Source organism: Mesocricetus auratus, unplaced genomic scaffold (assembly GCF_017639785.1).
Source record: "Mesocricetus auratus isolate SY011 unplaced genomic scaffold, BCM_Maur_2.0 Super-Scaffold_100010, whole genome shotgun sequence".
NCBI classification, from domain to species: domain Eukaryota; kingdom Metazoa; phylum Chordata; class Mammalia; order Rodentia; family Cricetidae; genus Mesocricetus; species Mesocricetus auratus.
The window spans coordinates 41,861,238-41,888,666 of record NW_024429194.1 but is presented as its reverse complement, the minus strand read 5'-3'; positions in this window follow the sequence as shown (position 1 = coordinate 41,888,666).

Here is a 27,429-nt window from a genome sequence, read left to right as displayed (position 1 = left end):
TATTCTTTGAAAATTTCATAAAAGTCTACAATGTATCTTGATCACATCCATCATTCATGTTTCCAGTACCTATCATTAAATTTCCCTCCCAATTTCATGTCCTCCTTTTATAATTTTATTTACTAATTTATGTTTTAACCCACACAGTCCAATTAGTATTGCCCGTAAGCACATGAGCATGGGAGTGGGAAACCTACTTGAGGCCACACTCCTAATTAAATGTGACTCTTTCCCAGCAGCCGTTACCTGCCCACAGCTCCTCAGCTGGACATGCAGCCTCAGAAGCTGCTGCCCAATCCACACGAAAAGTTTTAACTGGCTTACTCTTGTACAGACCAAAATAAGTAAATTTTACAAAATCACCATCACACTAAGCATGTAATTAATTCTTGTTTTATTTTCATTATACATTATGCTATTAAAGGACCTTAAATATGAATATAATTCTTAATTAAAATCTAATAGATTCTTTGTTCCTCCTAATTTAGAACATTCTTTTCCTTATTTCTAATGGATCTTCCCAAGAGCTAGCAATTTGTGCATTAAAATTAAGTCTTGTAGTCTTATAATTATATTTGTTAATTCTTTTTTGTTTTAGTTTTGTTTTTGTTTTTCAAGTCATGGTTTTTCTATAGCTTTGGAGCCTGTCCTGGAATTGGCTGTGTAGAGCAGGCTGGCCTTGAATTAAAAGAGATCCACTTATAATTGTTGGTCTTATAACTATCAACATTATTATTTTATTATTATTTTTCCCTTTTTTCCTGAAGCACACTTTGTGAAAATTACTTAAATATGACAAATCCATCATTATTTTATTTTGAAATAATTTTTCAAATCTTCTTCATGAACAGATTTCTAAGTACAAGAGTTTGCTGTTAATGTGTTCCTTTAGTTTTGTCCAATATTAAGTAATGAGAAGGGTTTTACTTTTCTCCAATATAAGATGTATATAACTCATTTGATTTCAAGTTCTAAAATAAACACCTGTGGTTACCCATGTCCTTTCTATAGCTTCTATCTCATTTCCAACTTCCATTGAGGAAAACATGTTGAATTTTGTCATTTTTATTAATTTCCTGTTGTAATATGTATAAGAAGCTGTACAATGGAATTTGGTTACAAATGATTCACAGTCAGTATTGCTCTACCAGCAGATACCTAGTCCCTTCACTGAGATAAGGTGTTTCCCACTCACAGGTCTCACAGTGCAGTGGTTAAAAGATAAGAAAGCATTGCTCTGAATTCCAGTTCAACAAATATCTTAAGCAAGTTAATTACTTGTTATTTTCCCAGATTCGTTCCATGTAATGGAATGAGCATACTAAATACCCTACGATGATGATTCTGTGAAGATTGCAAACTGGTACTGAGAGACAGTGTTTTAACTAATAAGTAATTTAAATAAATTTGTGGTTTCAATTGCTTCCTATGGATCTGTGAGTATCATCCCCAATATATGGATATTATAATATAAGAATTCATGTTACAATCAGAGTACATAATATGTCTAGGTTGGCTTCAGTTAAATGGCACTGAACTATCCACTCTTCCAGATTTCTCAATTTCTTTTAATAAATTCAATACTATATGCTTCATATATTGGAAGGATACATTAATGTACACTTATGTTGTGGGGTATTTGTACACTATGTGAAGATCTATTTCTGTGATTGGTTTAATAAAGAGATGAACAGCTAATAGCTAGGCAGGAGGTACAGGTGGAACATCTGCGCAGAGAGAGGAAGTAGGAGAGATGTCAACAAGACGTGCATGCAGAATGAAAGAAAGGCTAAAAAGCCACAAGGAACCCAGTGACAGAGAGGGAGGACTAATGAGCAATGGGGTTAAGACTGGGCTGGTTTAACCCCCAGAAACAGCTGACCTGACAAGGAGTAGCTCTTGAATCCCAGACTGATGACTGGAAATCCAGCACGGGATTGATCCAGACCCCCTAAATGTGGGTGTCAGTGAGGAGGCCTAAGCAATCTATTGAGCCTTGGGCAGTAGATCAGTGTTTATCCCTAGCATACAAATAGACTTTGGGTGCCCATCCTACAATGAGAGAGGCACTCTCACCCTGGACTCTTGGGGGAGTGTCTAGGCCCTGCCCTGGATGAAATGACAGATTATGGACACACCCATGGAGGGCCAAACCCTCTCTGGGGAAAGGAGGGTGTATTGAGGGGGTAAGTGGGAGGGCATGGGAGGAAGGGAGGGAAGGGGAGAGGGACCTGGAATTGACATGTGAAGCAACCTTGTTTCTAATTTAAATTTAAATTTAAAAATAAAAATTAAAAAAGAAAAAAAGCCACATGGCTAAACATAGATAAAGGCAGGTTAATTTAAGTTATCAGAGCTAGTGGGACAAGCCTAAGTTAAAGCTGAGCATTCATAATCAATAATAAGTCTTCCTGTTGTTATTTGTCAGCTGGTGGCATAAAGGGAAGTCTGACTACATTCTTATATATTTAGGATTCCTGTGTAACAACATTTTTACCTCCACAATTATATAATTTAAAAGCTTCAGACTTTCAAATGAATGAAACATGAAGAACCAGAGGTTTCTTTAGAGAACTCAAGGTAGGGGGTGGAGAGATGGCTCAGTGGCTAAGAGCAGTGGCAGCTGAATTCAATTCCCAGCACCACATGGTGGCTCACAACCATCTGCAGTGAGATCTGGTGCCCTCTTCTGGACTGCAGGCATACATTAGGCCAAACACTGTATGCATAATAAAATAAATCTTTAAAAAAAGAACAAAATATAAGCCCAAATTGGATGGTATCACAAGAGAATTGCATTCAACTAATATGAGTAGAGAGAGACATACTATTTTTAATGATAAATTAAGGTTAAATTTAAAACTATGTGTTCCAGGAGATCTAGAAGACAGGAGGGCTTTAAATGAGTTGTTCTGTGTTTTGTTTGTCTAACAGTCTTTCTAAAAGATGGGGGATCACTGTAAGGAAAAAAATGTCTTGACTTTCAACCTGAAATCTACATAGTCCTCATTGTATAATCTGTAGTTTAATTATACATGAGAATATATAGTACTGAATGGCATCAAGTGTATCTATCGCATTTAGCTTAAAAATATGTAGATTTCCTTGTTTCTTTGGTTCTTTGTCTTTCATGTTTGTGGTAGCAAATGAGATTTACACTAAGTATATTTATGTATTTTACTAACTCTCTTTGCATTGCAGATACTTCATTCACAACCCTGGTGAGGGAAAAGGAAAGTAAGTTTGGCACTAAGAAGACAAAGGAAAAGGACAAATAAATATTTCAAGAATTATAAAACTATGATGAAGTTTGACATTAAAACCATGTAAAATATATGAATTTAAAATTACCAATAGTTCCATGCCGTTTTAAACTTTCTTTGTGGTTGGTCACATTTAAGTAGATTTTTCCTTCCCTTTTTAGGAAGCAGTTAGGAGATAGATTGACAGAATTTCTAAGTGGGTACACAATGTGTTATCATGTAAAAAAATAAATTGAATCTTAATAAAGCTATATAACATTATTTGCATCTTGTCTTTGATAAAATGAACAAGGATAACACAATAAAAATGCATAAAATATAGAAATAACCATTTAAATGTACCATCAAAGATCTTAATTATTTGAGAAAAATAGACATGTATACTTATATGAGAGGGCACAGAAAAAAATGATATCTTTAGTTACCTTATACAAGCTGCAAGAACTTCTTGACTCTTTGGGATAGTAGAGATAAATTGCCATAAGTCATGCCACACAAAACAGGAATACAATGCATAGAAATCCACAAAAATATCAAAGCCCAATTCTTAATAACAGTTTACCACTTGTTAGTGGAGTGAGGGGTGGAGTGCCCATCACAGTAGGATTCCCACAGTATCTCTTCTATTTGGCATCAATTTTCAGTGTGTGTTCATGGCAAAAATACCTAACGTGTTTGTCTCACACAGGCAAAATTCTATTTTCTTTAATATCATGTAATTATTTCTTCATTATAAATGTAATCACAAGTTGATTGTCAAAGAATGAGCAAACAAAAATTCAATTTTTCTACTGTTAAGAGAAATTTCAACGAGTTTGAACTTTTAATTTAGTTCCTACTTGGTTATATCAGGAAGACAGTAAGTTGATCACAGCAGAAACACTTCAGAATTGTCAAATTTGAATTGCATTGAGATTAACTTAACAAAGAAAAGACAATGACAACTGTGGAAAAGTAAGCTTTCTGCTCAATAACTACCTTGTTTATGCCCTATTTTTGTTTAGTGTCCTTCGGATCTGTCATCTCCCTGGGAGCTCAGGAAGTCTGGAGCACATGAATGGGCCTTTGTTGCATAAAATATCTAGTATTCCTAAGAAAAGATAGGAGTTTATTTACTGAGCTCCATCCACGCTTTGACCACAGGGCTCAAAGCTCCTGATTCATATTCACTGATAGTGAATAACAAAACAGTTACACAGAATAATCTCTAGAAGTCTCTGTCAAATATTTCTTGCCCTTGGTGTATGGTAAACACAGCATCCATTGCTTTTAGAAAGACAGAACAATAAGGAGCTCTCGTGGTGTTCTTTGTACAAGAAAGTCAGGGAAGCACCATTAATTCTCTGACTCCCTACAATCAACACCCACAAGACACTCTGGCCCAGGCACACTTCTCAAAATGAACAGCAGCATAGCAGATGTCTGTGTGATTCTCACCCTTTTGAACTATGATGTGGATATTTTCAGGGACCATATTCATGTCTGATTACACCCTGCATTGGGACAATTCGCACACAACACTTCATTATCCATTAGTCTTCACTCTGCTCTTTCTCACGGGTCTGATATTATGTTTGCCTGGCCCACCTGAAGGCTTGGATTCTTCCAGGCTGTTACAACATAAATCTAGTATTTCCTTTCAAAATTCTTATTATTTTAAGAGAAACTAAGGTGGGAACTAATAACTCAACCACTTACTGTAATCTGGAAAAAATTATATGCCTGACATCTTTGTTTAAAACAAAATGTGAAAGCGGGCAGCAGCAGTGGCACAGACCTTTAACTCCAGAACTTGGAAGGCAGAGACAGGTGTAGGTCTGTGAGTTAGAGGCCAGTCTGGTTTACAAAGGGAGTTCTAGTACAGTCAAAGTTGTTATATAGACAAGTCATGTCTCAAAAACAAAACCAAAGCAAACAATTCAATACTGACTTTGAGCATATCCAATACTGAGTTTTGCCTTCTCCTTTTACCATAGTAAAAGGCCTTCAACTGAGAATACCTCACACTTTGAAACTGGTGCCATCACTTTTTTTTCATAATATACAGAAGTAATCATAAGATACATAAGTGATGCTTCACAACTAATGGATTTGGAAGTATGCCGTACACAGAATTGACTGGATTCCCTATGTCCTACAAAGAAGCTTTGTTTGGGAGAGAAGAGTCAATCCTTAGAGAATCTTCATATGTTTTGATTATTACTTTTTTTAGTTAATTCTTAAAATAATAAGAAGCTAATAGATATCAAGTGTATATATAATTTTGGTTCTCATTTCTAGGTAGGTTTTAAATTATTAAATGTATTACCTTTAAATTAAAATCAATGGAGTTCTTGGCTTTAGGTCCCTTATTTCACAGAAGGTTGGGAACAGATTGCTAACTGGTGGGTGATATTAGTCTTTCAAAGGTCCCAGTGACAGCAAGAGAGGAGGGACTAAGTAAGATAGAACAGGGTCACTATCCCCCTGAAGCCAACTCCCCTTGTGATTCATAAATACAGAACGATGTAAGTATGTAAGAGGGTTGTAATCGAGGATATAATTCTCTACATACATGGTCTCCCAGTGATACAGAAAGAGACAAGAGCCCCTGAATAAATTGGGAACATGGGGAGGGGAAAAGGGAGGTAGGAGAAAAAGGAGGGAAGAAGAGGATGGGGGAGGAGAACATGAGGTATCAGGAAGATTGAGCTGGGAGAGGAACAGAGGAGAGCAAGAAAAGAGACACATCAATAACGGACTTCAGGAGCCCATTTCCCATCGAGGGATACTCTCTTAACCTAGATACACAGGGGAGGGTCTAGGCCCTGCCCCAAATGACTTGACAGATTTTGATGATCCCTCATGGAAGACCTCACTCTACCTGGGGAGTGGATAAGGGATGGGTTGGTGGGGAGTATTGGGGGATATGGGAGAATGGGAGGGAGAGGAAACTGGGATTGACGTGTAAAATAAGATTGTTTCTAATTTGAATAAAATTTATAAAAAAAGAAAGAAAGAAGAATTTGATATAAAAATTTCAAATATTTATTCTGGCAATTTTAAGACAACTATGAGGGCAAGGGGAGAGGAGGAAACTGTAAAAGGCTATCAGATAATGAAGATAGATCACTCTTCAGGAGAAGCAGTCTCTTTCAAGTCAGTGTGTTACAAATTCTAAAGGTAATGGCCTTCAGTGAGTTATAAAGATATGACCAAGTTTTAGGCCGGGCATTGGTGGCACACACCTTTAATCCCAGCACTCAGGAGGCAAACGCAGGCGGATCTCTGTGAGTTCGAGGGCAGCCTGGTCTACAGAGAGAGTTCCAGGACAGGCTCCAAAACAATACAGAGAAATCCTGTCTCAAAAAAACAAAACAAAACAAAAAAAGATATGACCAAGTTTTAAACAAGGATAAACTGGTTTTTTAAAGAGGCAACTTCATCTCTAATAGGGACTCATTTTCTGTCACAGCAGTCTGTGCCTCTTACCCTAGTTTTATTAATTTATATATGTATATATAATTTAAATTGCATATGTATATATGTATGTTTATGGCACGTTCCTCTGACTTGCATCATTGTCTTTAAACTGAAACATTTCCTCAAGGAGAGAAGAGGAAGAATGAAAACATGGAAGATTCTTTTTCTTTTTCTTTTTTTTTTTTTGGTTTTGTTTTTTCAAGTCAAGGTTTCTCTGTATTGCTTTGGAGCCTGTCCTGGTTCTCACTCTGTAGACCAGGCTGGCCTTGAAGATTTTTAAGGGTCCCTACCCCACAGTGTAGGAAGAAGTGAACATTTGCTGTGGGTCGAGACTCTGAGCAGTAAATAGTAGAAAGTGATGTTCTCAGCTATTCCTACTGCAGAGCTACCTGCAGGCTGGGTAGACCGCTCCAGAACTGAAGGTCTGGGGGAGTTTTCATCCATGCTGGCATGGGTGATGTACCTTCTTTGAGTTATTTCCAATCTTTGTAAGTAATCCCTCACTCATACTCCTGTCAGTAACTCTAATTAAAAAAATATCCATTGGTTCACTAAATTGGGCATTGGTGCAATTGCTATTTAGGTTTCTCATAGGTTATCTTGCTGTGGTTAATAAATTTGTGGGGGGTATCCCCAGGAAAATTGTCTCACACAGCGGTGTGTCTATGTGTGGGTTAGTGCATATTAGTTTAGGTACTTGTGGAAGCCAAGAGGATGACAAAGTTCTTGGAACTGGAGTTACAGATGATGGTATAGCTCACTGACATAGATGCCAGGAAAAGTTCATCTCCTATGCAAGAATAGTTTTGCTCTCAACCTAGTTGCTAACTCAGGATTTTGAACGTACAGCAACAAAACACAATTAAAAATCAAATGCATGATGAATCCGGGTTGTTTCTGGCTGAATTGATTGTGTTGTATCATGCAACTTCACAGAAGTCCTGGATCTGAAAACACAACTGATAGGTTTCTACTGGCACGAAGGGCCAGATCAGACCTCATTAAAAGCAAACAAACGCAGGTTTATTTGGCATTGCTCCATTGCGGACTCACCAGTCCCAAAGAACGGGGCCAGGGAAGTACAGCACCTGGCCTAAGCCAGGGAGGTTTTACAGATGTTGGACAAGGGGTGATGATGTGTCAACCAGGAACTGGAGCTGTGTCCGAGTATGGTCAAAAGCTAATCCCCTGGGTAGGCACTTGGGTGGGCTGGCATGTCTGGAAGGCAGGTTGTGGGAAAGGTGGAACTGGGCTTTTGATGCCCTTCCATTGTTCAGAGTTTTCTAAGCAGGTAGAGTTGGAAGAAGTAGGGCAGATGGGGTTCCCAGCTTGTGCAGGGGTGATCACCGATTCCAACCAAACAACTTCTTGCACTTTGTACTATGCAGGTTATCATGATGACATCTCAAATAAAGCTTCCTGACACTCTCTGTTTCAGACTTGAAACTGTTGTATGTTATTAATTTATCGTTCCTGCCTATGAGGTGGCTCAGTAGACAAGTAACACTTCCCCTGAAGCCTGATGATCCGAATTAAACCTGAGTTTCATTCTCTAGACCCACATGGTAGAAGAAGGGAACCAACTCCTTCCTACAAGTTGTCCTCTGACTTCCTCCACACACGTAAGGTGGGTAGAGCACTGTAGGATAACAGGCAAGCAGAAAATCACCTGCCCCTGGTCTGCCCCAAGCTCCATGACTTAGAAATCTTAACTGTAAGATAAATGATCCAAGTCCACTTCTGGATTTAAAAAAAAACAAACAACAAAAAAACACTTACAAAAAATTCAAAATCCCACCAATTCTTGGGCTTGCTCCAAGATCAAGCCACAGAATCCCTCAAATTCCAGGACACCCTGGAAACTTTTGCACCCTAAGAAACTTTACTATAAAGTCTGCCTTCTGCTCATTTCTCTGCTGTTTCTCTTGAGCAGAGACAGGCACCCTTTTGTATCTTTCCCAATAAATCTCTTGTGTGAGGTTAGTTGTTCAGTGTGACTTTGTGGTTTCCTTGGCTCTCCTCGATTGCCAAGATGCCTTTGTATAGGAAAAACCCTGACATATACGCACATGCAAACACAAATAAATAAATATAAGTAAGTTTTATGCTATTACAGAAACATCACAGTTTAACATGGAAAATTTGAACCTTTAATAATACTCAGCATGTATCAAATGAGTTTAACTCTTTGGTAGAATTTTTGGCTTTCAAAATTGCTGCTTAAATTGATAACCTGAGTTTCAAATGAAATTAATTCTGACTTGTAATTATGACATTATTCTGAAACAGCTCTAAGCATATTGCTGCCATTCTGTGTTGCATATTTGCATGGTACAGTATTCTCAGAATTTGACAATTTTAAAAAACCAACATTGGACTCTGAGGAATTTGCTCCATATCCTGTAGTATTAAGTATCTGGCCAAGACTCAACTCTTTATACATAAATGAATACGCATATGCATCTAAATATTATGCAAAATTTTTCATTTGTAATAAACTGTAAAGTTATGTGTATTCTGGAAAATTGTTTTGAAATACATTTTTAAGTGTATTATCAGTAAATGTTTGGTGCTGCTGTGTGACAAAAATTTTCCTGGGAAGATATATAACACACTCTTTTACTCACCACATTTAGGGATCCCACAACAAACTAAAGTCAAATTTGGTGAATTAATGAGTTTTATTGGAATTGCTTATAGGAGTAAGGGTGAGAGATTACTTAGAGAGGCAAGGGTGAGGGACTCAAAGACAGCGGGCACACCCAGCATGGATGACAGCTCATAAGACTGGGAAACCTGGAGCACACTGCACATCACCGATGAAGCTCATCAGGAAAGAGTGTCCTTTTCCAAACTAATGCAGTCTAAACCTCTTTCCACAGGTCTACTGACTTCTGCTTCTCCCAGGCCGCTGTCCTGGTCTCAGTATTCTTTGCAACTTGGCTCTTGTTACTCTGGTAGGGAGGGACATAGTGAATCTGGTCAGCTTCTGGGATTTCCTAAAGCTTTTTTGAGTTGTTTACCTTCCTGCTTAAGTAGCCTCCCTGCAGGATGGAACGTTCCAATTTTGAATGAAACCGCTATATGTGTGTACCTGCTGTACCTATCTATACACCTACATACATAGGGTAAGACACCTATTTTTGTGGAAAGAGTCTCAAGTGGAAAATTCTAGGAACCTTTTACCCTATGAGAATCTGTTGGTAGCTTTGTGATTATAAGAAGCTGAACAAATTTTTTTTCTCATGAGCTAGTTTTCCTTAAAAGCAATCATCCTAGAGAGCTGTTAGCTTTCCAAGAATTAATTCAAATGAATTTAATTTTGAGTTTCCGGAGGTATCTGCACTTACCAATTCGTCTCCTATCATTCAGTGAATAGCCTCTGTGGCAGAATACTACCTTAAGGTGTGTAACTTTTGTTTATACTGCATTTGTTTAACTCAGTGAAGCTGCGATTCTTTGCCTATCTAAAACACCTGGTGATCCCTGTAAAGACCTGAACAGCCAATGGCAAGGCAGGAGCGAGGATAGTGGAGGCTGGCAGGAAGACAGTATAGTTAGAAGGAGAAAAGGAAGAGAACAAGGAGAGGAAGATGTCAGGGGCCAGCCACCCAGCCAGCCAGCTAGGGAGTGAGGGTGAGATTTACATAGTCAGAGAAGAGAAAAAGCCCAGAGGCAAAAGGTGGTCAGGGATAATTTAAGTTAAGAAAAGCTGGATAGAAACAAGCCAAGCTGAGACTGGACATTGATAGCTAAGAATCCATGTGTTATTCATTTGGGAGCTGGGTGGCAGCCCCCCTCACAAAAGAGAAAACACTTCTTATAATGAGACTCAGTAGCCCATCTACAGGATGGTGGCACAGGTTGGTCAATATTTTTACCCAGGTTAGTTCTACTAATTGTATACTGTACTTTATTTTGTACTGTTTATTTTTTATGATTGGGAATTATAACATTTCTCCCTTTCTTTTCTTCTCTCTAAGCTTTTCCATATACCCTTTCCTATTCTCCTTCAGATTCATGGCTTCTTTTTCCTAATACATATGCACACAAGACATACATATTTTTTTTTTTGGTTTTTACGAGACAGAGTTTCTCTGTATTGTTTTGGAGACTGTCAGTCCAGCCTGGCCTCGAACTCACAGAGATCCACCTGCCTCTGCCTCCTGAGTGGTGGGATTAAAGGCATGTGCCACCACCGCCCGGCTCATATTTCTAACTATAACCTGTAACTACTAATGTCAAATTACATCTATTGTTAAAAAGGATCATTACAGAAACATTTATATGGTACTTTGTAACCTTTAGTTCACCATTATTTAATATCTTACACTTAAATTTACCTTAGAACAAGTACAAAATAATTTGTCCATTAAACTGTATCAAATTACTGAGAGAAACAGAAATTAATATAATTTTAACAAAGTGTGGAAACTATAAACAACTAAGTTTTAAAAAGAAATTCTCAAGGAATGGGGTGTGTATTAAGCTTATAAAGATCTGGATAAGTAGAAAAAGACACATTATTGTGGCTTTAGAAGTGATTTAAAAACATGAAAAAAATGAGTGCATTCAAAGAGAGGACACTGATGCAACTCCATATTTCAGTGAATGGAAGAAATCACATACCTATAGACATTTCGGGAAAATCTGAAAGTTGTTCAATATATAAGAGATTCACATGCTAAAATAAAAAATTACTTTTAAAAATTTTGAGGTCAACATAGTTCCAAGCAGGATATTAGCAATGCTTAATTGTTACAACGGATAGCCATGGCTGGCCAAAGGTTTTTAACCAGATTTTTGTCTCCTCATTATTATGAAAGAAACTAGATCCATGTTCTTATTCTACAAATATACTCATGAGATTAGTCAAGTTCTAAACTGTATATTGACTTCTGCTCTGAAAATGTTCATTAGTTAATGGAAAGGCAAAACTAAAAGCAGTTGCCAAACACCAGAGCAGCTGACAGCAAGGAAAGTAGACCAGCACTTAGGTGAATCTCAGAGCAGGTGTCACAAAATTATAACGTTATTTTGTAACAGGAAAAATAAAATCCCACAGACAGATACTGGGGCTCAAGCTGAAGTATCAGAGAAACAAAGTAGCTAAGCAAGTAGCTCCTACCTCTACTCAAGCTGTCCTCAAAGTGACTGGAGACCAAAATGTCCGGGACTGAATTATCTGCTCCTGTCAAACAAATCTCAAGTGCTGGAATTAAAGGCATGTGATCCCAAGTGCTGAGATCACCTTTGTGTGAGCTGTTTCTCTTTAGGACTGGATCAATTTCACATAGATCAGTGTGGCCTTGAAGTGGCAGAGATCTATCTATCTTATTGTCTCTTGGGTTCTGGGATTAAAGGTGTGTGCCACCACAGCCTGACTTTATGGCTTTGCATTCTGAAACCTTATTAAAGCAAGCTTTAATAAATCACAAACAATATATAACTATACCACTTCTTGCAAGAAGAGTGGACTTACATGGTCAACACACTGAGTGTGCACAGCTCAGACTGCACGCTGCAGCAGAGGGAGAAACCTGGTTCAGTGTAGAAGGCAGGGAGAGTGAAGCAGTCATACTGATCATCTAAAGGCAGCATCGATGTGGCTAAAACAACCCAATTAAAGCAGTGTTCTGTCACCCATTCCGCCTTAGTATCAGTTGCTTGTTGACTTCAGTAAGTTGTTCTCAAGCAATGAATGAATTGTGTAAATTAGAAGAGTCTGTAGAGGCCCAGAGATATGAAATAACCTTAAAGATCAGGCTACTAGCTAAGTTTCAAGGTGATAAGACACTTAAACACAAAAAAGAGTTAGGTCCCGGAGTGTGTGATCCAAAATCACCTTAATAGGGACAGTGTGACAATGCTGTGACACTGCTAACATGGCTATTTAGAATTTGGAATGTGTGTGTGTGTGTGTGTGTGTGTGTGTGTGTGTGTGTATTAAAAAACCAATTATGTTAATAAGCTACATATTCGATAGTAATTTTTGAATTCACTAGGATACATTTTTGGTTTCTAGTTTTAGGGTTTTATTTTGAAATTATTTCTTTTATTTATGAAATTATGCTATGCCAGTGGCCACATCAGAGGCACTGCAGTCAGCAATAGAGCTTACGGAACTAAGCCCAGAGGACAGCAGAGCTACTCTGGGGGTACCCTGGCACGGCAAAGGCTGGGAGACTGTTTCCAGGGTGCTCCTTGCTGCTGCTGTGCTTCCTCATGCTTGCTGCCACCATGCTCCTGGTGTATTTGGCACGGTGTGGTTGCCATATGAAATGATCCCACTGTATCTATTATAGTGCAATTGTTTCTTGGGAAAATCCCATTCTTCACCGGGCAATTCACTTGCAGATTACAATGAAGATGATGCTTATAAGAGCAATGATGATTAGTTGCATCTATGATTTAATTGGACTTTCTGAGTTAGCCTAAAAGATACAAGTGGTTTAGGTTATTCTGTCAACTGCTCCAATAAGAGATACAAAAAGGACAGAAATTGTCTAAAACTTACCTTGTCCTTGTTAGATGTGAGATTTGCAGAAGATGAAAAATAAGAACAAGGAAGTTTCATGCATTATAGACACGTGAATTCTGCCTGGGGAAACACAGGCTGATGATTAAAGAAAACTATTATTTCCCTACACCCAAGGTTTGACCTGAGTTCCTTAGTCATGTAGCTTACATAATTAATTACAGGTCTTGATATGCACCTTGAAACAGCAAAATTGTGAAAGAAAATTACATGATCCTATTGTGTATAAAGAAAAATAGATGGTTAGCTGATCATTCGCTTAAAGTTTCTCGAGAGTGGAATTAGGAATAGAAATCAGCTACACTTAAATTGCAGGCAGCTGTCTGCCAGTGCAAAAGGACCTGGCTGAAATATGCTGAGCTTGCTTAAAACTTAGTTAATCAGTGATTAAAAAAATATCATTGCTTTGGGATGAAGACGATATGGTGGGAAAATCAATGCAAAGAAAAACCTTTAACTACTTGTGGGCTTGTAAGGCAAACATGCAGCATGTGATCGTAATATGATTTCTTCTTATGTAAAGATTTTAATTTGTTTTAGAAAATATGTACCTTATGGTTATGAGGTAATCTTTTCTTACATAGAAATATTTGTGCTAGAAAGTATAAAAGGAATAAGAGAAAAATAAAAGCGAGAATAAAAGATAGATAATGAAAGCTGTAGAAGGCAAACTGGGGGAGAAATGGAGGAATAGCATCAGGAATGATATAGAAGGAGAGCAACTGGCAAGAAGAAAAAGGAAAACATCAGACTAGAAGAACAGAACAGAAAAAAGAACAGAGTAAGAACAACCAGAGAGGAAAAAAATAAAATGAAGAATTAGGCTTTGGTCCTCAGATAAAAGTTCCTGTGTAAGTGTGTGTCTGCCCAGTAGTTTGCCTACTCTACATCTCCTTCCCAGTTCCCCCGACCTCCTGGGGGATGGGCCCCTAGGCAGCAATTACATCATTTCTCCTTTGCTTTTCCTACCTCCAAACTTTCCCATATGTCCTTCATTGCTTTCTTTCAAATCTAAGGCTGTTTTTCATTAATTTTTGTTAAATATATGCATGTATGTGTGTGTGTATATATACATAATGTAGATTATACAGGCATATCTATTTTATATATGTGTGTGTTATATAGATATAGACCATTAAATGCATAAGCGCAACCTGCTTAGATTATGTAATGTTGCTTGTATGTAATATTATTGGGGCTGAACATTTGGCATTGGACAGCCAGTTGGTGCACTCTTCCACTTTTGATTATGAGAAAAATCTATCAATTTTTTGCTTTTAGAACTAAAGAACTTAAAGTACAATGGTACTCACCAAAGATTTACATTATTATAAGGTAATTAGAATAAATTCTCAGAATAAACCTGCTTGGAAATTAGTTTGAATATCTTGAAACTAACTAGAAATGATTATTCAAAAACTGATTTTGGAAAATAATCAACAACAGAATAAGAAATTGCGAATGAGTCATTCAAACAGCGAAATACCCTTCTTTTGAATTCTACTAAGTGTATTATTTGTTAAATTCAAAGACTATACACTGAGAATTAGCTCTAGATTGTTTCTTAGAAAAAAATTGGCTGGGCAAAGAGTCTGTAAAGGGAAAAAAACTCCAAGAAAAAAATATATGAACCAATTCAGACCCATAGGAGTTTCCAGGACACCACAAGAAAACCAACAGAATCAGCTGACCTGTGGCTCACAGGGGCTCACAGAGACTGAAATGGCAATCATGGTGCCTGCATGGGACTGACCTAGTTCTTCTGCATGGTGTTCTTGCAGGACTCCTAATAGTGTGAGCAAGAGGTGTCCCCGACTCTTTTTGACTGTTCTTGAAACCCTTTTCCTCCTAGTGGGTTTCCTCATTCTGCCTTAATACAAGAGGTGCCTCATCTTATTGCAACTTGATATCCCATGTGCAGTTGACTGTAGGGGAAGGAGGAGTATATGAAGGGCAGAGTACTGGGAGGACAGGATGGAGGGGAAACTGTACTCAGGATGTAAATTAGAAAAAAATTTTAAAAAAACAAAATCACTTGCAATTCAAACTACTCCATATTTTGGCCCAACAGTTATTATGAGTAACAAAGAATGAAGAAAGAATTATTTCATTAAGTGTTAATTTAAACTAGTATATGCCAACAATTATTTACAGATTTTGTGTATCTATCAACTTTCCTAACATTAATGTATATCAAACAGCCCTACAGCTCAGGGATAGGTATATAAACAAAGTCTTTTTCCTCCTGACTTATGCTCTTCTAGGGCTCTGCTGATGTGGGCTATCTCAGTCATCTGAGATCACTGACCTACGTAGAGTGGTTCTCTCTCAGCAGTGACAGAGATGCAAAACGACAAACATGCCACACAAGCACTCTTCAGTAATCTATTGGAATCATAGCTACTGCCATACCATACACCAAAACCAAGTCACATGACCCAAATCCACACTAATGTGATGAAAAACTCTACCAACAGGAGGATACAGCAAGACATGCAAAATCTGTTGAAGAATAAATGAGAACTAATACTTATATCTGCTATTAATATAGCATTATTTTATCTCTAAAAGGGGAAGATTGTGTACATTCTTCCAACAAACCTATAGACTTGATATAAATATAAGCTATTTCAAAAAATAACTTAAACTTCCAATTATGGATTTATATACGTCATCTTTCAAAAGATAGTGATAGCATAACATTCAAGTCACAGTACCTAAAACTTTTATATTTTCATTCTGTCTACAAACAGAAGAAAGGATACTCAGAATAGACTATGTACATTATATATATATATGCATACATAACCTGTTTTTCCCAGCTAATCTACTCAATGAGAAACAAATGGCAGATGCTATTACTACCTACAACTTAATGATGGAGCCATGTGCCACTCTAACCATAATTTACTTCTGAACAGATTTGCTACATCATTTACTTCTGAACAGAAGGGAAATTTGTCAACTCAGAAAGCTTGGGCCTTCATACTGCAATTTGACAGCAGCCTTTTGTCTACAATGATTAATCAGTGATCATTCATCTGATCATCTGTTACCCATAGTTTACAACTCTATAGTCTCAGAGCAAATCTCATCTTTCCAAAATGTCTGCCTTATGCTCTACAGTGCTTCCTTCAAGTTTACTGGGGAAGAAATGTGAAAAACCAACAAACACAAAAATCCACAGAGAAAAATAAACTCTCAAATGTACTTGCTGAGCTTTTACATAGGGCTGATATATCTGGCTCCAACAGAGCTAATGACTGCGTTACTTTTAAGTTGATGACAGTGTTGTGCCCACATAGATGGCTTTACAGCTTTATACCCAGAATCAATCCATTACTGCCCCTGCAAAACATAACAAGGAAGCATCTCTCATGGATTCTGTGTGTAATAGCAGCTTAAGGAAAAATTAGCATATGGATAGAGGAAAAGCTGTGGGAGACACTTTGATAATAATGAGCTATGGTAACATTGCAATGCTTTATTTTAGATCTGTGGCTTCTCAAATACTATTATGGACATATGGTAGGACTTCCAAAATTTAAAAAAGCTGTGATTACTTTTAAAGACAAAGTATTCCAGTACAAATTAGGAGAAACCTCCTCAAATTTTCATGTCAAAATAATGTAAGAAACATTTTTAAACTAACACTTTATCATTTGTGTTAATATTGTTTCTTTCCCAGTACTAGCCTCTGAAAATGGAAAATCCCCAAGTAGGATCCCTGTTAGCCTTTTTGGCCATATAACTCCCATTTGTTCAGTAATAAATTCAAAGTCAAGTAGATAGGATTTGTATTACTATTTTTATACTTTTGTAATTTTATGAGAACAACTTAGTTTGCAACAGTTGCTTTTTCCAAAGTTGTGTGTGAAGAGAGAGGGAAAGAGATGATGGGAAAGAAATAACAAAGCACAAATTTAGAATAAAGCAAGTAGCTGGTGACTAAATCAGACCCAACAAGAACAGAAGATTTTTATACTTTTATTCTCTGTGGAAAATTAGTAACCATGGTAATGATGCTACCCGCCACCTCAAAGCTCTGTGAAACCATCTCAATGGAAAGGTTATGTATATGTATGATAGTGCAGGCATAAATGAAAAGGAGGATAAATCAGTTCATAAAATGGGAAGTGAGTCACTGTTGATGAACAGCCCCTCCTCTAACTTGGTAATAACCTTACCACTTAGCTGATCGTCACACAACCATTTTCTCCTTTGAGAATTCCTCCCATTTGCTGGTTTTACAGAGTACAGAACCCCAGATCTTTCTGCTACCATTTCATTATATTACCAATTCCAAATATTAGTTAACACCAGTTTCTTCAGCTAATGCAGGCTTCCCCATTGACAATGAAAATCAAACTTGGGTGTCTCAATGGCGCCACCCAGCAGCCATTATGTGTTCTGCATTCTTATGGTTGTAAAACTACCTGGCAGGAAAAAAATTAAAGGAGGGGGAGTTATTTAGGCTCGCAGACTCGAAGGCACAACCACCCAAACAGGAAAGGCAAGGCAAAGGTCATGGCAGTTGGAGAATGTAATAGGGACTCCTCACATGGTAGAGACCCAGAAGGCGAGAGAGCGTGAGTGAAACTCCTGAGTATGTGGGTAACACTTTCAAAACCCTCTCCAGTGGTCCACCTCCTCCAGCCAAGCTCACATCCAAAAGCTTCTTACCCTTTCCAACATACTTCCTTCAGCTTAAGAACTTCCTAGCAGAAACCCATGGGACATTTCAGATGAAACTCATAGCACATGCCCTGACAAATGCTTTGAGAACAGGCACCACCACAAATCACAGAACAAAAGCACAGAGTATATGTTAAGACTCCCAGCCTCAGGTTCCAGAGCCTGGAGGGTGATATCCCAAATACTTGGTTGGTCATGAGTCATGTGACCAAGGTGCCACTGATGTCTCAGAAGCAAACCTTCTACTTCAGCATTTATACTTCCATATGTTCAGTCTGTGTCCTTGCTGTATGATGCCTTGAGTTTCTAGGATTTGGTGGTAATGGCCTTGCCTGGCCTGGCAGGTGCAATGTAATGGATGTTATTTCTGGAACTGTCAAAATGTCAAGACTCATGCTCAGACGCTTTTGACGAAAGCCTCTCATCTTTCTCATTCTGAGGGAGATGTTGAATAAATTTGAGAGGCATTGACTCCTTCACCCTCCCTCACTCCCTATAGGCTTCCTTCCCTCCCTTATTCCCTCCATTCTTTCTCTCCTCCTTCTTCCATTTATTTAAATGTTTTTGACAATTGCTAATGGTGAGACAGAGGTAAGGTGCATACCACAGCATGTGTATGGAGGTCAGAAGACAAATTGCAAGAGTCAGTTGGCTCTTTCTTCCCACCAAGTGGGTTCCAAAGACCAAATGTTGGTTGTCAGAGTCCATAGTAGGTGCACATGTGGGTGGAGCCTCACTGATGCCCTTCTGTTATCTCATTTCCTTTTCAGTCTGCCATAAGTTGCAAATGTAAAGGCTTTCAGGCATGTAATGTTGCTGTAAGTATGCATTGAAATTATTTGTAAACATTGTCACCTAAAGAGAGCACCAAGGGCTGGATCTGGGCTGTCATCAAAGGCCCTTTGTCTTTCTGTCCCCATATGCTTACGAATCTGGGATCCAGTAAAGAGATATTGAAGACCAGAGTTTCTGTTCCACCAGGTCCTGTCATGATTTAGTCCCAAATAAATACAAAGAGGCTTATGCTAATTATTAACTGTTTGGCCAATGGCTTAGGCTTCTTACTGAATAGCTCTCTCTTAATTATTAAACCATTACTATTAATCGATGTGTAGCCACATGACCTTATCTTACCAGAGAATGCCCAGGTGGCTTGCCTTCCCAGTAGCTACATAGTATCTCCCTGGCAGCCCCTCTCTCCTTGTGGTTTTTATTACTTTGACCAATTAAGAACTCCATTTTCAAGATATACTGGGTCAGGAATATGATTCAGTCACAAAGCACTTGCTTAGCATGTGTGAAGCCTGAAATTTCACCCCAAATTTAAATAGATTGTAAAGGGAGTTTTTTTTTCTAGAATGACAAAAGCTTTAAAGGAATTTTAATAGATAAATACTTGTTTTGCTTCTGATTTCTTCTTAGAATGTCTCTACAAGAATGCAAACCAAAAGAATTTCTCACATGGTTAGATGAAAATAAATATTTCAAAAATATTATCTTATAAAAAGACAATATTCTACTGTTAAGAGCCTGCATGCAGTGTACGTTTCCAAAAATTACACACCAAGTGTGTTAGATATTATTTGCAAAACTCAGCACTGTTTGACAGTCTTTTACATTGCACTGTCTATTCTAATGACTGAAGCCCTGGGAACCGCTTTCCTGATTTCCTTACCATCTACACTCTGGAACTCCTGTGCAAATAAGATATATGTAGATGATGCTGGGATTAAGAATAATGGATTCAACAGGTATGAATTTTGAAGCAAACACATTGAATTCTCACTCAGAAATTACTGACCCATCCCCAGGCAAACCACAGCTTCAGATTCTACAGAGCAACTGTGACATTTGCATCTGTTTCTTGTTTCTGAATAGCAGTCACTTTCTGATCCACAGCATAGGACAGCAAACATAAGACATTCCCTAGTCCCCCAAAACATACCTGCCTTCCCCATCACTGTTTTCACTTAACATTTTCAGACACTGTTAAAAACATAATTTTATATCAAATCACTATCTACTTGAAATAGATAATTCCTATTTTTATGACTGAACCCTGGATAATCCTCTACTTCATCCTTATTGGTCCTATGGCGTCTAACAGATATAGATGATAATGATGATTTAGGCACATACAAAAGACACGGTGTGTTTGTGAGCTAATAGGACTACTGTATGTAATTAGTTGAGTTATCCCCCACTGATATATTAAATAACTAAATCCTACCTCTGTCACACTTGAAAGTTTATGTTAAGTTGGAGTGGAAGTTCTCAGTGTAAATTGACACTTGCTCCACAAATCTTAGCATGCTTACTCTTGGACATTTAATGAAAAAATTTTAATTTAAATAGTGAATTTTAGTACTAATTATTTATAAATTGGATTTTTACAATTACTATTATTATTGCTATTTACTCCAACAGCATTTAATGTTTACAACCTATGATTACTCCATAGACAGGCTTTGAGAAATGGCAAATACTAACTTATTATATAGTGACATAGCACCATCTCATGGAATATCAGGGAAACTGTCAGGAAGGTGTGTCACTGGGCCACTGGTACTAAACATGGGTATAATGTTTAAATTCCACTTTTAAAATGTTCAAAATATGCTGCTTTTAAAATAAAAAAATTAAAGAGACCATCTACTCAAATCCTATCCTCATCTGTCAAGGAAACAGACCTTCTGAAGTTAAGTGGTTCCTTTCAATATATACCAGAGATTCAGATTTCAATTAAAAGATATACATGTTTATGATGTTAAAATAAGTATTTTAACGCTAAGATTTTTGGTCTTAAGAACACATTTCTGAGCTTAGTGGAGTAGTGAACACCTGTAATCCCATCACCTAAGAGGCTACAGCAAGAGTTGAATTTTTCATGATAACCTGGGCTACAGGATGAGACACTATCTACACTCTAGTACATACATGCACACCTCACACACATACATACCTCATACATACACACTGTTTGTACAACATTTTTGGGAAAATTTTAGATATTTCATTAAAAAATGAAAAAATGATTTTTATGCATGAAAATACTAAGTTCCTGCTCTTAATACGAAAATTGTGAAAGTGAAAGAATTTTGAACACCCTGTTCAGTTCTTGACACCCAAGTACAAGAGGAAGGTCACAATCAGAGTGGCTGAGAAGTCATAATAAGGAATACCATTTCATTTATTTAGCTTCAGGGGGAGCGCGAAGAGGTTCTGACAGAGAAGCAGGTATCAGCTAGAAAAGCGGAGCAGTGTGCAAAGGACAAACACGGGAAAGATGGCTTACACTTCATTTCTTGTGATCCTAGACATGGGATGACTTTTGATTATCCAAAGATATAGGGCGACAGTTTTGTTCCATGATACTCTCTCTCTCTCTCTCTCTCTCTCTCTCTCTCTCTCTCTCTCTCTCTCTCTCTCTCTCTCTCTCTCTCTGTCTGTCTCTCTCTCTCACACACACACAAACACACACTATTATCATTATCCTTGTGTTTGTTTTATATTGCAGTCATAAAGAAAACAAAATCAGCTCAAGAAGGAAATGGTTCATTCCATCCTACATCTTACCATTCATCAGGAAGGGAAATCAGGGCAGGAACTTGAGGTGGGAACCAAAGCAGAAACATGGAGAAATACTACTTACTGCTTTACTGAGTTGTTCCTTATTTCTTGCCTCTTGGTTTTTAATACAATACCAACAGTGAACTGGAAAGTTCCATATCCATACATAATCAAGAAAATGCTCCATCGGACTTGCCTACAGGCTAAACTGATGGAGACATTTTTCTTTTTTATTATTTTATGTACGTTTTATTTAAATTAGATAGATGCATGCTTCAAAGGTCAATCCCGGCTCCCCCTTCTTCCTCCACCAGCCCCACCTCCCCCAGGCCAAGCCTCACATCATCCCCCAGGGAGGGTGAGGCCCTTCTTGGGGGATCTCCAGAGTCTGTCATTTCATCCAGGGCAGGACCTAGGTCCTTCCCCATGTGTCCAGGCTGAGAGAGCATCCCTTCATGTGGAATGGGCTCCCAAATTCATATGTATGCCATGGTGAACACTAGTCTACTACCCATAGCCCCAGAGATTTCTGAGGCCTCCTCACTGACACTACATTCATGGAGTCTGGATCAGTCCCCTGTTGGCCTCTTAGCCATCAGTCTGGGGTTCAAGATCTCCCCCTTGTACAGTTAGCTGTCTTTGCCTTGACTGCCTTGCTAATAACTCCTCCGTCTGTGTTACTGAGTTCCAGGGGGTCAGTTCAGTGTTTAGTTGTGAGTATCTGTCTCTGCTTCCATCAGTCACAAGATGAAGGTTCTAGGATGTCACATAAGGTAGTCATCAACCTTATCATCAGGTAGGGGCTATTAATGTAGTCTCTCAGCTATTACTTAGTTTTCCAGTTGGTGTTATCCTTGTACATCTCTGGGGATCTCACTAGTGTCAGCTCTCTCCTCAAAGCTATAATGACTCCAACTATTGTGGTATCTCTCATGCTGTTCTCCTCTATTCTTACCCCGACTCAGCCTTCCTGCTCTCCCATGTCTTCTTCTACCCTCCTCTTATCCTCCTCTCTTTTTCCTGGTTCCCTCTCTTCTCCCCCGATGTTCCCAATCTGCTCAGGAGATCTTGCCTCTTTCCACTTATCTAGGGTATAATGCAGATCTCTTGGGAACCTCCCTGTTTCCCAGACTCACTGGTCCTGGGATTGTAGGCTGACACTCTCCTGATCCATGTCTAAAATCCATATATGAGTGAGTACATACCATGTTTGTCTTTTTGTGACTGGGTTACCTCACTCAGGATGGTTTCTTCTAGTGCCATCCATTTGCATGCAAATTTCAAGATTCCGTTGTGCTTTTCTGCTGAGTAGTACTCCATTGTGTAAATGTACCACATTTTCTCTATCCATTCTTCAGCTGTGGAGCATCTAGGTTGCTTCCAGCATCTAGCTATTACAAATAATGCTGCTATGAACACAGTGGGGCAGACATCCTTGTTGTATAAATGTGCATCTTTTGGGTATATGCATAAGAGTGGAATTGCTGGGTCGTGTAGTAGACTGATCCCCATTTTCCTGAGGAATCTCCATACTGATTTCCAAGGTGGCTGTACAAGTTTGCACTCCTACCAACAATGGACAAGTGTTCGCCTTTCTCCATATCCTCTCCAGCATAAACTGTCATTGATGTTTTTGATTTTAGCCATTTTGACAGGAGTAAGATGGTATCTCAGAGTTGTTTTGATTTGAATTTCCCTGATGGCTAAGGATGTTGAGCACTTTCTCAAGTGTCACTCAGCCATTTTAGTCTCCTCTATTGAGAAATTTCTATTTAGTTCAGTCCCCCACTTTTTAATTGGGTCCTTTGTTGTTTTGGAGAATAGCTTCTTGAGTTCCTTGTAAATGTTGGAGATCAGCCCTCTGTCAGATGTGGGGTTAATGAATATCTTTTCCCAATCTGTGGGTTGCCTTTTTGTCCTCCTGACTGTGTCTTTTGCCTTACAGAAGATACTCAGTTTCAGGAGGTCCCATTTATTAATTGTAGATCTCAGTGTCTGTGCTACTGGTGTTATGTTCAGGAAGCAGTCTCCTGTACCAATTCATTCAAGGGTACCTCCTACTTTCTCTTCTAACAGGTTCAGTGTGGCTAGATTTATGTTGAGGTCTTTGATCCACTTGGACTTAAGTTTTGTGCAAGGCAATAGATATGATCTATCTGAAGTCTTCTATGTGCCAATATCCAGTTATGCCAGCACCATTTGTTGAAGATGCTATCTTTTTTCCATTGTATACTCTTTGCTTCTTTGTCAAAAATCAGCTGTTCATAAGGTTGTAGATTAATCTCAGAGTGTTCAATTCGATTCCACTGGTCAACCTGTCTATTTTTGTGCCAATACCAAGCTGTTTTCAGGACTACAACTCTATAATAGAGCTTGAAGTCAGAAATGGTGATGCCTCCAGATGTTGCTTTGTTGAGCAGGGTTGTCTTGGCTATCCTGAGTCTTTTGTTTTGCCATATAAAGTTGAGAATTGTTCCTTCAAGGTCTGTGAAGAATTGTGCTGTATTTTGATGGGGGATTGCATTGAGTCTGTAGATTGGATTTGGCAGGATTGCCATTTTTACTACATTGATCCTTCATATCCAAGGACATGGGAGATCTTTCCATTTTCTGGTGTCTTTCTTTAAAGACTCAAAGTTCTTGCAATACAGGTCTTTTCACTTGTTTGTTTAGTGTTACCCTAAGATATTTTGTGTGTGGCAATTGTAAAGGGTGATGTTTATCTGATTTCTTTCTCAGCCCTCTTATCTTCTCTATATAGTAGGGCTACTGATTTTCTTGAGTTGATCTTGTATCCTGCCACTTTGCCGAAGGTGTTAATCAGCTGTAACAGTTCCCCTGTAGAGTTCTTTTGGTCACTTATGTAAATTATCATATCATCTGCAAATAGTGAAAGTTTTACCTCTTCCTTTCCAATTTGTATCCCCTTGATCTTCTTTTGTTGTCTTATTAATCTAGCTAGAACTTCCAGTACAATATTGAAGAGGAATGGGGAGAGGGGACAGACTTGTCTTGTTCCTGATTTTAGTGGAATCGCCTTGAGTTTCTGTCCATTTAGTTTGATGTTGACTGTTGGTTTGCTGTATATAGCTTTTATCATATTTAGGTATGTTCCTGTTATCCCAGATCTCTCCAAGAACTTTACCATGAAGGGTGTTGGATTTTGTCAAAGGCTTTTCAGCATTTAGTGAGATGATCATGTGATTTTTGTTCCTCAGATTGTTTATATGGTGGATTACATTGATAGATTCTCCTATGTTGAACCAACCATGCATCACTGGAATAAAGACTACTTGATCATGGTGGATGAGTTTTCTGATGTGTTCTTGGATCCGATTTGCCAGTATTTTATTGAGTATTTTTGCATCAATGTTCATGAGGGAAATTGATCTGAAGTTCTCTTTCTTAGTTGTGTCTTTGTGTGGCTTGGGTATCAATGTTATTGTAGCCTTTTAAAACGAGTTTGGCAAAGACCCTTCTGCTTCTATTGCATGGAATACTTTGAGGAGAATTGGTATAAGCTGTTCTTTGAATTTCTAGTAGAATTCTGCACTGAAGCCATCTGGCCCTGGGCTGACCTTTTTCTTAATTGATATTTCTTCTTGTCAGATGACTCTAGTCCATGTTACTGACAAAAAACTGACACAACCATTATTATCATCATCATCATCATCATAACACTAAATTGTAACTAGAATTATTTCTAGTAAGCCATAGTCTCTGATCAGAAACTTGACTGTCCTTAGAAATGTAATACAGTCATGGATGTTGTCAATAATGTGGTATAAGTTGAAACTCAATCCTGGAACCTCTATTTTGCATTTGTACTTATTTATTTGAAGTGTAGAAATGCATGTAATAAAAAGGCTCTCAAACTCATAAACAGTGTGGATTAAGAGGAGTCTAATAGGCCCTGCCAAGTCTTGTATGTCAAAAGGGCAATGGAGTCTCACTTACTAGCGAAGACCAATAGGAAGAAATCCTTGTGACTTCAGAATTTTTATACCTGATGAGACTGTTCCATGCTACAATGGCAGAAAAGTCTGACCCATGTTTCTTTGAGACATTAATGAGGCTACGTTAGCTGGGCCGGGAACAATCTGTCCTTACTTTATTATATTTGTATCCTGTTGTGACAGCTAATAAACATAGAACTCTATCAGGAACATTTGTTAACATACCAAATGGCACAAATTCATATCATGACCATGGAGAAGCAGTGTTTTATCCTAGGATACAAATTTGAGGTGTTTTTTTTTATTTAGGTTAGAAACAATCTTGTTTCACATGTCAATCCCAACTCCCTCTCCCTTCCCTCCTCCCCCACTCTCCCCACCAGGTCCCTCAGTCCCCCACCCAATCTCCACTCCAATCACCAAGGAAGGTGAGGTCTTCCATGGTGGATCTCCAGTAACTGTCATTTCATCCAGGGCAGGTTCCTAGGCCCGCCCCCAAGAGTCCCGGCTGAGAGAGCCTCCTATATTGTCACATAGGCACTCAAAGACTATTTGTACGCCAGGGATAAATACTACCCAAGGCCCCATAGATTACCTAGGCCTCCTCACTGACACCCACATTCAGGGAATCTGGGTCAGTCCCATGCTTTCCACACAGCCATCTATCTGGAGTCCAAGAGCTCCCCCTTGTTCAAGTCAGCTGTTTCTGTGGGTTAAACCAGCCCACTCTTAACTCCTTTGCCCATCAGTTCTCTCTTTCTGACACTGGATTCTAGTTCAGTTCAGTGTTTGTCTGTAGATATCTGCCTCTGCTTTCATCAGTTGCTGGATGAAGGTTCTGTTTCCTAGACTCTCTGGCAGTGGGATTGTATGCTGGCACTCCCCTGATTCATAAATGAGTGAGTACATACCATGTTTCTCTTTTTGTGATTGGGTAACCTCACTCAGTATGGTTTCTTATAGTGCCATCTATTTGCCTGCAAATTTCAAAATACCATTGTTTTTCATGACAATCAATATTTTCAAATCCAAAGGAACTGATATCAACTCTGATATTCACCACTGAATGGTGGTGTTAGTCAGTTGCTTCAGTCATGTAAAGTATACTTCCCAAGCTCTGACTGTAAACACCAGACCATCACGCAAATGTCAATAGCACCCCATCCATGTCCCTGTTTCCCCCATTTCTTGGACTCTAAAGTTCCAGTTACCCAAGTAGGAGTAAGACATTCAATGTCAAACTTTACACTTTGTACAGATAAAGCCATGGATGCAATATGCTATAAAGTTTGGGTCACCCACCCTCCACACCTTGTCCTTGACTCTCCATTGCTTGGACTCCCCACAACTTTGCTCCTTGTAGTGATGCCCCCTTCTATCACCTGACCTCACTGGCTCAGCATGTCCTTGTCCTCACTGAGTTCAATGATGAGGTTGAAACTTCTGTCCGAGATGAATATACTCTAGGTTGTCAGGTCTCACCTTTCATCTTTTCTTTTAGATCTTTCTCCAGTACCACTGCTGCCTTCTTTGTGTGGCTCTGGGATGATTTTGTTCTGGAATGGTCTTCAATGGTCAAGGGAAAGGGCTGGGAAAGGGAGAGGAAGCAGGAATTGGAAATGGTTGGTTATGGTTTCTAAAAAAGTATATTCTGTTTAGAAAATACTAAAATGAGTAGCTATTCTTAGAACATATTTTAAAATCTTTTACCCCTGACCTTGACATTTAGGATTTGAAAAAAAAGATGAAGTGTAAATTTATTACTACACACCCCAAATTGTACACTGAAATACAATAGTTTCGGACGTACATTTCTGACGTTTTGGAAAGTAAATCTCTTCTTCTCTTCTACCACTTTGGTAATTTAATGTAATTTCACAGAGAGAAATTGTAGAAATAAGACAGATTTAGAACTGGCCAGTACTGGTAACCACACAAACAAAGA